Source organism: Serinus canaria, chromosome 11 (genome assembly GCF_022539315.1).
Source record: "Serinus canaria isolate serCan28SL12 chromosome 11, serCan2020, whole genome shotgun sequence".
Classification (NCBI taxonomy): Eukaryota; Metazoa; Chordata; class Aves; order Passeriformes; family Fringillidae; genus Serinus; species Serinus canaria.
In genome coordinates, this window is record NC_066325.1 from 500,075 (window position 1) to 513,688 (window position 13,614).

The following is a 13,614-nucleotide window of genomic DNA, read 5'->3' on the forward strand; positions in this document are numbered from 1 at the left end:
AAGGTGTTTGACTTGGAGGAGGAAGCAATCTGCCCCCCCAAGAAAGATCTCTCCAGTAGCCAGCACTCATGGCACTGCCACTCCTCCTCAGGCATGTTCAAAGACCCAGCAGCAATGTTCTGGAAGCTTTCTGCAATAGATCTTGCTGTTGATCTAGGAATAAAATGGAGGAAGTTCAGAGCTGTGGTGGCTATGAAGCATTTTCTTCTCAGGAATGTGAAAAATTAAACTATCAAATGAATCATGAGTGCTGTATTGGGTTGGTGTGGCAAGGGGTTTTTTTGTGGGGGTGGGGGTGTGTATGCAGGGAGGGGGGGGATACAGGTATGGCTTTTGAGACAAACATCCAGAAGGTTTTCCCACGTCTGACAGAGCCAGTTCCAGTCACCTCCAGGACAGAGCCACCCCTGGCTAAGGCTAGGCCCATCAGCAGCAATGACAGCACCTCTGGAGTAAAGTATTTAAGACTTAAAAAAAAAACTCTCCAGAACTGAGGCTGGGAGAGGGGAGTGAGAATATATTAGAGAAACTGCTTAGCAGACCCCTAAGTCAGAGCAGAAGGAGGAGCAGAAACATCTCAGTTCTCTATTAGGGCAGTGGTTTAAATAACTTTTTTTTTTTCTTTTTTGCTAAACTTGCATTTTTCTTCTGAAGAACTTTGAATATTGTATATAAAAAAACGATCAGGAACCTGTTGGTTTTCTTAAGCATTTTCAAAATGGAATGGAAATGTTCTTTTGTTGTGAAAGATTGATACAAATTTTGGAGAAAAGAAGTAATCTGAGAATTTATGTATGATTCTTTCTAATATAAATGAAATAGGATGGCAATTAAGCAGAGGACTGTAATTATTTTAAATAGTGATGTTTTGGAGAAAAATATTGAGTCTGCCCAAACTGAACTACTTGGCAATTTACGTAACTGAAGTGGTGCCTGGGAGATGACAGAGACAACTGGGACACAGGTTTGTGGAGTTTTATTTTTAAATTATTCTTTTTAATGGAAATTTATTGAACAAATTAGTATTTAAAATATTTGAATATGCATTTGATGCTACATATTCGGAGCATGTAAGATGTTCAAGGACTACATTCACACTTTTATAATGTTTTTGAATATGGTTCATCAAATTGTGGTAGCTTGACACAGAAAACAAGAAGCTCATAAAATGTGTGATAGAGGCAGGTGAAGAAAATAAAAAGATGTCTGATATTGGCAGTTAAAATCTTACTCTGTGACTGTGAATAAGAGTTAAAAGGCAGATAGCAGCAACATTTTGAACTCTACAAGGAAGATTGTAATTGTACTTGATTCATTATTCATCAAAGAATGAATCTGACAAAAAAATCCTCAAAGGTAAGTGCTTCTAGTCTGTAAAACCAGACATTCTGATTGTTATTGCATAACCTCTCTACTACACACTTCTATTTATTTATTTATTTGTACTCCTGGTCTAATTTTTAATTCCTCATATACTCTTCTTCAAAGGATGTAATGATTCTATTCACATGGCATATGTAAGATACTCCTCAAAGGTTTTAAAAACAAACCCAATCTGCTGGATGCACTGGAGGGCAGTTAAATGTTCCAGAGACTGCACGGCTCCCATTATTTTGGCAGGAATCTGTCTGGATAAAGATCTTTGTTCCCAGATTCTGTGTGTCACAAGGAGGATTGCTCATTCCTCTCACCAGAGGTCAGGACACACACACAGAAAGCAGAGAGAGGGGCTCCCAGCTCATCAAATTTTTGTTCTCAAAGACCTGAGAGGTGATGGTTTATCAAGGTTTGGATCAGGCGCCTTCACAACCTGTGTGACAAAGGCTTTTGTCAGCCACGTGTCATGCTGCTGTTTCATCAGAACTCTCCACACTCTCACCTGGCTCTTGTATCTGATTTATTTCTTCTGCATTACATTTCAGTAATTTTTCTGTAATTGCATCAGATGGGGGAAATACCAAAAAAAGAGGTTTTTATTAGCTAAAGCACAAGTGTCTTTGGCAGTCTGGAGACAGGAGATGTAGCAGGATCATGGACCTGTCACGATTTTGGGAAAGTGTGTGACCAGGGGCAGAGTGGTTAATTTGTGTGTAAGTTGTTATTGTTCAGAGAATCTCTGCTCAACACGGACTCAAGCACTGTCACCAAATCTGAAAAAGTAGCATCAGCAAAGAATTCTAGCTTCCTCACTTGGATCTGATTTTTCTAAACCTCATAATATACATTTACCCATTTGGGTTAACCTATAAGAGCACTCAAAAGGCAACCACAAGGATAGAAATTTAAAATTCCAGGAGCTTGTGGTTACACTGTTGAGTACAGAATTTAGGGATCTTCTCTAGTTTTAGGAAATTTTCACCTTCTAGGTTACTGTAGCTTTCATTAATAATTTTAAATTAATTAAACAATTTTTTTCATGCTTAATTGGAAAACTCTTAAAAAAATACATTTATTTTTCATATGTTTCTAAATTATATAAAAGTCCTTGAGATGGATAATAATTGTTAATTAAAATGCTACATTAGCTTAAAACATTTTAAGGAAGAGGTAATACACTTTCAATTATGAAGAAAAATGACTTATGTATCATTTGGACAACATTTTTTTTCTTAGGCAGAAAATGCAACACCCAGGATCAGCCAAAGGGGAGAGACTACAAAAGGTTGACATGGCACAAATCCAACAAGGTGAATCAAAACATAAAAAAAAATCTCCAAATTTTCCTGTTTGGATGGTTCAACTGGTACCCACAGTACACTGCAAAATAACCACACAATTTCTTTTGTTTGTATCATACAGAACCATGAAAGCCAATTTAGTTTTTAAACTTGATCAATTTTCTCTCCTAAATGAGCTAAGGTAGGGTCACCCATCAGTAAACCTCTGTCAAATGAGCTTTTTTTAGACTGTCCAGCTCTGCTCTTTAATGGCACCAGTTTGAATTAGACCTTAATGTAATGTCACTTTAAATTAGGGGCTTCAGCCTGAACATGGCCAAAAAGAATATTATCGAGGCAGAGTAAACAGATTTCTATCAAAACAAATCAGTGTAGGTTAGAAACAGTAAAGTCACTGACACTTTGGAGGTCTTGGGTTTCATCATGAAATTGGCTGTGTCTGTTCAAACCAAACACAGGAATGTCTTCAGGTGACACAACTATAGTGTGTTTAACATAATAAATGCAAAAAAAAGTACAGAGACATTGCCTCCTGTTGGCCTGAACAGGTCTTTCCTTCGATTAATGCCCTCATTTCAGGGTTCTAAACCAGGTCCCTGCTGTTCCTCTGCAAGCAGGAGCTGTTACATTGCCATGCTCAGTAAACCTCAAGTAGTTCTCTCCATTTTGCCCTAAATTACTTCAGCCCACACAGCCCCATTGTGCTCTGAGAGGCACTTTGGCTGTACCAGATGTCAAAGGAATCACTGGGGCTTTCTTAATGTCACTGTTTAGTCCTAGGAAACCTGCTGACATCTTTTTCTTCCCCCAAAATAGCATCTCTGTTTATTTCCAGAGGCAGGGAAGTTGAACCTGTGTGTGCACACATAATCAGATATTGATTTCTGGGCAAAATGTTCATCATTTACTTACAGGAGAGATAATTTGAAGCACTTTTCCCAGGAATAGTTATTTCTAAGGGGTGAGTTATTTATTTTGGAATTCTGTATCTTTATGTAGTGAAATCCAGCAGGGAATGGTTGTGGGTGAGTTATCTGCCAGATGGCAAAATTTCTCAGCCTACTCCAAGTCAATGGTTTCTGTGCACTTCCTACTACACACTGCAGGGAAAAAACTCTGGAACCTGCACTTGACAACTGGCAGTCAAGGGAGAGAATCAGCTGAATTACCATTTGTCTATCTGAATAGTCCCTAGCAAAATAACCAGAGCTATTCTGAGCCGTTCAAAAGATAGAGAAGAGTAGAAATCAATGGAAATTAAATTACTGTAATTTTGGACTCAATATCTAAGTGGAAATAAAAGTACATATAGGATCTGGTGCTTACTAAGAAAACAAAATTGATGTGAAAATCTAGTTCTTAACTGGATAATTGTCAATTATGGCACTGCCTTACAGAAGAAGGAGCCAGCTGGTAGAGGACTAGTCTGGACCTTCAGCTGCTCAAATCGCTCTGGGCTTTGCCACTGACTTGCAGATTGGAAAAAATCTGTAACACAAATTGTGGGGAAAGAGGTGAGCTTGTCAACTTTGAAGTGGAATTATTCAATTTTTTTCCATATACTATTGAACCCTGTGGAGGGTATAAGAGAAGTCCAATACCAAACAAGCTTCATATGGGGAAAAAATTAGTGGAGACAATGATAAGAAGAAGAAATTTTGTCTATAACTTGCTCCTGACTCTGGATCTGGGAGGGTTGGTGTCTGTTTCCCATCATCCTGAGGCCATCCCCATGTGCTCCCTTCAGCCCCAGATCTCCTTCTAGACAGCTGAAACTCCCCAATGATTTTCTGACAAAGGAGATTAAATTCTGCAACAAAAGAATGTTTTTTCTTTCTGAAACTATCATTTATTTTGGCCACATTTAGCAATTAAAATATAGTAAGAAGGTCTGATGTCATGAAATGTCTGAAATTTGTAAATACTTTCAGGATCTAAATAAGCCTTCTAGTGTCAGGATAGTAGAAAATTTGGGAGGAAAAGTTATTTATGGTTACTTTGGTGAAATTGAGAACAACCTATTGATTAAACCATAGAATTATAGTTTATGTAGTAACATGTAACTTTGCAGACTTTGGACCAAGCTGTTTGAACTGGTGACCTGAGTCAACCAGGGCTTTGGACTGTTTACGGTTTATATTTTGCCACACTTAGTTTAAAAAAAAAAATCCTGAAGAGCTTTCAAGGGAAACAAAACATTTAAAAAATAATTAAAAAAAAAAAAAGAATGGGGACAGGGGTGGGGAGAGAGAAAATGACTTAATGAGAATATGAATTCAATTGACTGTATAGAGAAAACTCAGCATGAATGGAATCACAGAAACACAGGCTAGTTTGGGTGAGAAGGGACCTTAAAGCCCACCCAGTGCCACCCCTGCCATGGCAGGGACACCTCCCACTGTCCCAGGCTGCTCCCAGCCCCAGTGTCCAACCTGGCCTTGGGCACTGCCAGGGATCCAGGGGCAGCCACAGCTGCTCTGGGCACCCTGTGCCAGGGCCTGCCCACCTCATAGGGAATGGAAATTTATCACAAAAGTCAGGAAGACTTCCCAGTGTTACAAAGAAGAAGCCATCTTATTGTCACCATTTCTAATTAACGGCAACCTGGCTGTCACTATTTCCAATTACCAGAGGAAAAGAGAGCACCAAACAGTACCAACAGCAGATGGTTATAAAAAGGCTAAAAGAAAACATGAGCAGCATGAGACCTGGTTTTTCAGTAATTCCAGTTGTGCTGGATTTCAGGCAGTGCTGCTTTTCTTCTCAGTAAAACTGAAGTGACAAATACCCGAATGAGAAAGAGGAGAAGGAGAGTTAGCAAATTATGTCACCAATGAACTTTGTGTTGAATATGTTAACATTTTGGAGCTGAGATGAATGATTTTATTAAAGATCTGAGAATGCTTAAAAGCATACTTTAGAGCCTAATGTTAATATCTCTTGCTGTCTTGAGTCTTCAATTTATATTGGTGCTTTGCTTTGCTGTTCCATGCTTAAAAATAACAATAACGTTTCAAATTATAGAAATTGATTTATCTCTCTCCTTCCTCTTTTTTTTTAAATGGTATTAATATATTAGGAGGGGGAATAGTGAACTCTTAAAAAAATTACTTTACAACTCCTGTGACTTTTATAATTTTCACATTTTTAAGAGCCAAGTCTCATAATTTCTAGGCTACATCAGAAAATGGAAAGGCAAACTTGGGAAGGCAGTGGAAACAAGATTCCAGTCCCCAGCATCTTTTCCCAAGTCTGTGATTTGCATGACAAATGCCATAAAATACCATGGAGATGTGTGATGCAGTTGTCTGTTTGCAAAATGTCTTTTCTATAGCAATCGAATTATGGATGAACAACTGGTTTTAATGGCTCAGTCTGACCGCAATTTTTTAGTGGTTGATATGAGTTTCATATAGGAAGAAAGTTGCCTTCACTTATTTTTTCACTCAGGTTTTCACCTGCTGTTGTTGTTGGATCCCTTTGTAACTAATTAAGATGTATTGTATTTCACATCTATAATGGATTTGAAAAGTGGAAAATCTTATAACAAACACAACCAAGTAAAAGTCAGAATCATAATATGATTTTTTCAATGATTTGGATAAAATACAAAAATCTCAAATTGTACTGAAGACAAATTCTGAAGGAAATATCAGAATTGCGTTCTTTTTAGGTTTTTTGTGGTTTTTTTTTTTTTTAATCACAAGGGAAATTTCAGTACTCCAGCCTGTACTGTCTTGTTTCAATCTATTTATATGTGTTGCATTTAAAATGTCCAGCATTAAATTGCTAAACCCTGGGATCCTTGACTAATGGGAGTGGTGCTTCAGGTGCTCCTATGAAAATTCCCATTACATGATGGAGATCCTGTTCCTCAAGAATATAAGCTAAAAAGGATTAGAGGCATAAACCTAGTAGTTCACATGGCAGGGCTTTGAATGTAGTAATACTGTGAAAAAGGTAGGGACAAATTAAGACTTCCATGATATCTGAACAATGCACAGGCTCTTTAATACCACTGTGGATCCTTTTATGAACTTCTGTAAAAAAACTTGCTTCCAAACTACCAAAACATTTGCACTTTTCACAGGAATTATTTTCACAGAAACCTCAGTAATATTTCAATAAAGCATTTTAAATTGTTGTCTTTGTAGAAACCTTCCAGAAAGCGTAGCTTGTCCTAGGACATTTAAGGTTGCCTAATATTTTTGTCTATAAAGTTGTAACTGCAATGTTCAACTTCAATTCTATGTAGTGATCAATGTTCACTTCTACATCTCCGCCAAGCTGATTTTGGGTTTGCAATATCAATTATTTTTTTTCAGTATCTGATTTTTGGTTTTGCAATTTCATCCGAACATATTTTCTGTGCAAGTGAATTCTCATATCTCCAACAGACCATTGCACAGCCAAGAGATTTCAGATCATGTAGCCTCAGTTCTGGTTTTAATAGATTTTACCAGAAGAAGGTCAGAGCTAAACACATTTCCTAACCCACACAAAAAGGCAGAATTTTCTCGGAAAGGAGTTAGAAAAAGTCTTGCTGGTGCATATTTAGTCATAGAGGGAAGATTGGATTTATGTCAATATCGGGATAGATGGATTCAGTTGGAAATCCCTCAAGTAAAAGGAAATTGTTACTGAAACATGCTTTGAGTTCAGCTCCCTGTCCAGGGAGATAAAGTACCAGGTAATGTGGGGACAACTGTAAAATCCATGGTTCAATTTACTGGTTTTAATCTAACAAGCTAAAAGCATTTAATTAATACCTCTGTAGCTTGTTACATTTCACAGCAGTGGCTATTATTGCTGGATATCTCCTGATTTCTGTTTCTCTCTCTGTGCAAACATGCATGGGGTTCTTAGTTACAACTCCTTAGCATACATTAAATCATATGAAAAAGTAGCAAAGCAGTAGCTTTTCTTCCCTTTGAACTGATTTTGGTACAAAAGGTCTCATCAGTATTAACCAAATAATAAATTAAGAAGACTTACTGAGATGTGATATATTCATGTGAAAAAATAGAATATTTCTGCAGTGTCCCTGGTTTCCCAATTTCCAAAATGCTTTTAAACAACTCAAATTGAGTTATCCCACCACTACCATCTGTAAAAAATGAACAGATTTTATTCTTTTTCATTTATCTTGTAGTGGTTCTTCTTTACCTTTAAAAGTGTCAGAATGCACTAAGAGATGAGGAGCCCAGCTCCATGAGGTTCACAAGTTCACAGGAGGAAATTACTGAGTTGGCCTTGTCAGAGTATGTCCAATTCTTTTTTCAGCTCAATATTCTTTGCTACAGCAGACAGAGGAGTATGTCCTTTATTTTTTATAAATTTCAAAGGAAGCTCTATTCGGTTTCATATTTTCACATTCTGGATATTCTCAAAGAAAAATACCATCTGCTTTTCTATTTTTATATCCCTTTATGAACATTATTCTAAGCAAACTTCTGTGGCCTTGCTTTCTTTCTGCAATGACTGGCTGCACCCAGGCCAGTTGAATTAAAAGCCAGAAGGGTTGGTTCGTGGTGCCCACAGAGATGTGGGGACTGAAAATCCCCCTGGGTGTGCTCAGTTCCATCTGGGATAAGGGCTCTGATGTGGCTGTCAGCCCAGCCCAGCTGGGAATGTGGCAGGGGAAAGCAGCTGTGGCTCCTAGTGCTGTTAAGGCCGAATTATACATTTATAAAAAGGTCATTAATTATTAGTTGAAGAAAAGCAATGTGAATTTTTCAATATATTAATAATCACAGAATGGTTTGGGTGGGAAGAGATTTAAAGTCCACAGATTTAAACCCACAGAGTGCCACCCCTGCCATGGCAGGGACACTTTCCACTGTCCCAGGCTGCTCCAAGCCCCAATGTCCAACCTGGCCTTGGGCACTGCCAGGGATCCAGGGGCAGCCACAGCTACTCTGGGCACCCTGTGCCAGGGAACACCTCTAACACAACTCACACTATACAGGGTCTTCCTATGCATAAATTCCTGTGTTTCCTTGATTTGCATCATCCTTTCTAAACAGGAAATCCTCCTTAGGATCAACTGAAGGAGAAAGGGAAGCAGCACAGAAAATTCAGAGCCCATCTTTCTCATCACTGGCACAGGAAATCCTAAAGTAAATCAGGTTTTTTAAATGGTGAAAGCATATTGTGGATATGAGATTTGTAATTCCCAGGAGAGCTCTGGGGACCAACATCAGGTAAGCAGAAAGACAAGTTTATGAGCACTCCCAGGGTAGAATGTACCGTCATAACCTGATTTAAAAATGCACATAGGGGTCTGAGAATGTGAAAAATGTGGGTTTATTGTCTCAGAATATATAGGTGGTGTTTCCTTTGAAAAGCAGGGTGTCTTAGGACTACTGTTTTTGAGGACCTGGAAAGGTTCTGCAAAAATCATGTAACAATTACCATTTAGAAGATGAATTATAATGGTTTGGCAGACTGCTTGAAGAGAGCTGAAGAGTGTACACCACAACACAATTCAAATATTTTGTAAACAAACTCATTATCACAAATGCATTAAGTTTAATGTAGATTTGGTTGCAATAGGTTTTTCTCTCTTTCCCCATATTTCAGTAATTGCTACCTGATCACTCTTCCTTTACCATGAAGTAACTGCGCAAACTAAGAGAGTTAATGCTGCACACCAGGTACTCCCACAGCTTTGATCCCTTTCCTACATCTTCTAAATTAGAGGTTTGGTGCTTTGCACCCTTGCACTGTTCTCTCTCTTCTCTCCAAATGCTCCAGCTCTTGGGCCTAGAAAGAGTGGCAACTTTCTTTCTGTGCAATCTGGTGTGTAGGTGTTTTGGTCAAGCACCAGCACATTAAATAGTCAGCACAGTCCATCTAAAATAATTAGGATTAATTTTCTCAAGCTCCCATGAAAACAAAAAGAAAATTATTTGCAACTACTTGCACAGCGCCGACTTAAGGGGGATAGACTAAAATCATTACAAGTAATTTAATTTAAACAAATATTAGCCAAGCTTTGCCCATGTGAAAAGCATTATTTTGCAAGTCTGAGTCAAAATACATCTTTCTGAGTGCTCTTACAAATGGATGATACACTTGAAAAGAACATTTTTCATTGGAAAAAAACTGGATCTGATCAATTTAGAGGTGGCTTTTGACAGCCAAAATCTATCTAAAAAACCAAGTCAAATTCTGTCCAAAAACAAAAGGGTTTTAATAATGGCAGCTGATGTTTCCAGATATGCCTAAGCTACTTATAATGAACTGGGTGATTATTTAAGAATTCCATGTAAGCAAATGGATTGCTGAGTTCAAAATTTAATGAAGTTTGATATAATCAGGGAGATTGAAATAAGGCTTGAAGGGTTTGATTCTTGATTAATGGAAATCTATAGAGTTCATGTATAGTTTTCCTCATGTAATACTGTATTGGTTTATAAGACAGGTGTCTGCTAGGGCAAGCAGAAAAGCCTCCCTGGGAATGGAGAACGTAAACCCCCTCCCCCTGAATTATTAGAATTTTGAAATCAAGGTGTTCCCAGGCAAAGATATGGGAATAGGAATAACAGTTCTTTACCAGTGTGCATAATGAAGCAAACAAACAAACAACAGCTCCGCCACTAACAACAAACAGAACAGGAACCCAGTCCCAGAACTCGAGCCCAGTCCCAGAACCCGAGCCCAGTCGAGAACCCGAGCCCAGTCCCAGAACCCGAGCCCAGTCCCAGAACCCGAGCCCAGTCCCAGCACCCAAACCCAGTCCCAGAACCCGAGCCCAGTCCCAGAACCCGAGCCCAGTCGAGAACCCGAGCCCAGTCCCAGAACCTGAGCCCAGTGCCAGAACCCGAGCCCAGTCCCAGAACCCAAGCCCAGTCCCAGAACCCGAGCCCAGTCGAGAACCCGAGCCCAGTCCCAGAACCCGAGCCCGGTCCCAGAACCCGAGCTCAGTCCCAGAACTCGAGCCCAGTCCCAGAACCCAAGCCCTGTCCTAGAAGTCGAGCCCAGTCCCAGAACCCAAACCCAGTCCTAGAACCCAAACCCAGTCCCAGAACCTGAGCCCAGTCCCAGAACCCAAGCCCAGTCCCAGCACCCAAACCCAGTCCCAGAACCTGAGCCCAGTCCCAGAACCCGAGCCCAGTCACAGAACCCGAGCCCAGTCCCAGAACTCGAGCCCAGTCCCCGAACTCGAGCCCAGTCCCAGAACCCGAGCCCAGTCCCAGAACCTGAGCCCAGTCACAGAACCCAAGCCCAGTCCCAGCACCCAAGCCCAGTCCCAGAACCCGAGCCCAGTCCCAGAACCCAAGCCCGTCCCAGAACCCAAACCTAGTCCCAGAACCCAAACTCAGTCCCAGCACCCAAACCCAGTCCCAGAACCCGAGCCCAGTCCCAGAACCCGAGCCCAGTCCCAGAACCCGAGCCCAGTCACAGAACCTGAGCCCAGTCCCAGAACTCGAGCCCAGTCCCAGAACTCGAGCCCCGTCCCAGAACCCGAGCCCCGTCCCAGAACCCAAACCTAGTCCCAGAACTCAAACTCAGTCCCAGCACCCAAACCCAGTCCCAGAACCTGAGCCCAGTCCCAGAACCCGAGCCCAGTCCCAGAACCCGAGTCCAGTCACAGAACCCGAGCCCGTCCCAGAACTCAAACCTAGTCCCAGAACCCAAACTCAGTCCCAGCACCCAAACTCAGTCCCAGCACCCAAACCCAGTCCCAGAACCCGAGCCCAGTCCCAGAACCCGAGCCCAGTCACAGAACCTGAGCCCAGTCCCAGAACTCGAGCCCCGTCCCAGAACTCGAGCCCAGTCCCAGAACCCGAGCCCCGTCCCAGAACCCGAGCCCGTCCCAGAACCCAAACCCAGCACCCAAACCCAGCACCCAAACCCAGCACCCAAACCCAGTCCCAGAACCCAAACTCAGTCCCAGCACCCAAACCCAGTCCCAGAACCCAAACTCAGTCCCAGCACCCAAACCCAGTCCCAGAACCCAAACTCAGTCCCAGCACCCAAACCCAGTCCCAGAACCCAAACTCAGTCCCAGCACCCAAACCCAGTCCCAGAACCCAAACTCAGTCCCAGCACCCAAACTCAGTCCCAGCACCCAAACTCAGTCCCAGCACCCAAACCCAGTCCCAGAACCCAAACTCAGTCCCAGCACCCAAACCCAGTCCTAGAACCCAAACTCAGTCCCAGCCTTTGGGCTGCTGCACTTTCCCTTTGGTGCAGTTCCGGGCACGGCCGCCAAGGGCGCTGCTGGCTCTAGCGGGTGGGTCAGGCGCAGTGATCCCCCCGGGGCTGCAGGGGGCGCTGTGGGGCGGCTCGGGGAGCACGCTGCAATGGTGGCTGGGCCCACACGGGGAGGGATGAAGGAGAGGCTTTGCTCCACAAACCCCGGGGCAGCCGATCTCCTGTGCCCCAACAGGACTCTCGGGAGCAGCAGGCTGGAATGGCAGGGATGAGCAGAAATTCCAGGGCAGTGAACAACGTCCCAAAACTCCATGGCAACAGCTGGGACCTGCAGCTGTCCTGGTGGGGCAGGGGGATGCTGGGCCCAGCAGCAGAAGAAAGGGTCCCCGCTGGGTCACAGTGGTGACAGGAAAGCTCCTTTTTTCCAATCTGGTCTGACTGGCCTTGGTAGGAGAAGGCATTAGGGATGGAGCCTCATAGTGCTGGTGAATCCTTCCCACTGTGCCCACAGCCTGTGTCCTCTCCAGAGAGAGTGTGAGCTGGCCAGGAACTGTCCCAGCCCTTTCCCCCTGCCTGAATCTCTTGGTATCTCTGCCCCCCCTCCAAGAGAAACTCCCAAAACCCAAAGGTGTTCCCCCTGCCTGCCTATCTCAACCATTCATCCATCAGTTTCCATTAGCCACTCAATGAGAAGAAATTCCACAGGTGATAAGGAAAGAACAGAAAAAAAACCCTAACCCCCAACAAACACCTTTGGAATAAAAAAGGTTTAGGTGAAGTTTAATAATAAATAGAAATTAGGAAGGAGTTGAAGACTGGAATGTATGCATTAAACTTTGAGGGTCCCTTCTTCCTTGTCATGTAAAATTGGAATAAATACCTTCTGAGAGGGCTAAGAATTGTATTCAGCGATCAGAGAAGCTGCTTAAGTAAATATTCATGTATTTTCCCCAAAAAATTGAGTAAAAATCCACCATAATATTTTGAAAAACTGATAAAAAAAAGAAATCACAACTTCTTGTCCCCAAATCCAAAAGCTGTCCAAATTATCATCTTAATTGTTTAGCAGCAACAGTTGGTGCCCATGAGCCCAAATTTGCTGTGCCTTTTCAATACAACATACAGGAGAAAACGTGAATGAGAAATGATGGTATAAATAGGCTTGTTGAAAGTGCAAGGCAGACCAATTAATTAATAATCTTGTCTGAAGTTTGACATATCAGTTACAAAGATGAGAGAGAAAACAAACCTTCTCTGTTCTCCACTGCTGTACCTGAACAGTGTCTAATTGACAACGACTAAAAATCATCCTTCAGTGTGATTATTGTTCTCGGGATCTGTGCCCAGCACTGCTATTCACTGTCAGATTTATTAGATGCCATAGTGCCAATTATTTTTTGTGACTATGTGATCTTTATAATCTGGAGACACGAAGTAGTCTTCCAAAAGCCTGATTTTATTTCCTCCCTGACCCTTTGACTGGGGTGGTGGTGCCTGGGGACGGCAGCCCTGGAGAACAGCCAGAGCCAGCACTGCTCACCTTTTCTGCCTTTCCCTTCCCCTCCACCCTCTTATTCCTCTCCCCAGACACAGACACAAACCTCCAGTCTGTCACCAGTCTCGAGTTTGTCCCCTAGTGGGTTTTTTTGCTGCTCTTGTCTCCTTTCCTGCCACTGCCTTTATTGTTTGTCACTCACTTCCCTTCTGCCCCAGCTTTGCTCTCCTGTGTCAGGAGATGTGAGTGGCCCTGTTACTCAGAGTTCTACAAGTATTT

The 13,614-nt window shown here is 42.2% G+C and overlaps 1 long non-coding RNA gene across 3 annotated transcripts in view; it reads left to right on the plus strand.

The window, feature by feature from the left end:
• Window positions 1-13,614, plus strand: part of LOC103821133 (uncharacterized) — a 39,043-nt gene that overhangs the window by 17,165 nt on the left and 8,264 nt on the right. For 2 of the 3 annotated variants that reach the window (XR_007778539.1, XR_007778538.1), the window contains 3 exons: window positions 862-964; window positions 8,705-8,881; window positions 9,261-9,334. This is a non-coding gene — a long non-coding RNA (uncharacterized LOC103821133). The remainder of the gene's footprint in view (window positions 1-861; window positions 965-8,704; window positions 8,882-9,260; window positions 9,335-13,614) is intronic. The other variant, XR_007778540.1, reaches the window with a different exon arrangement.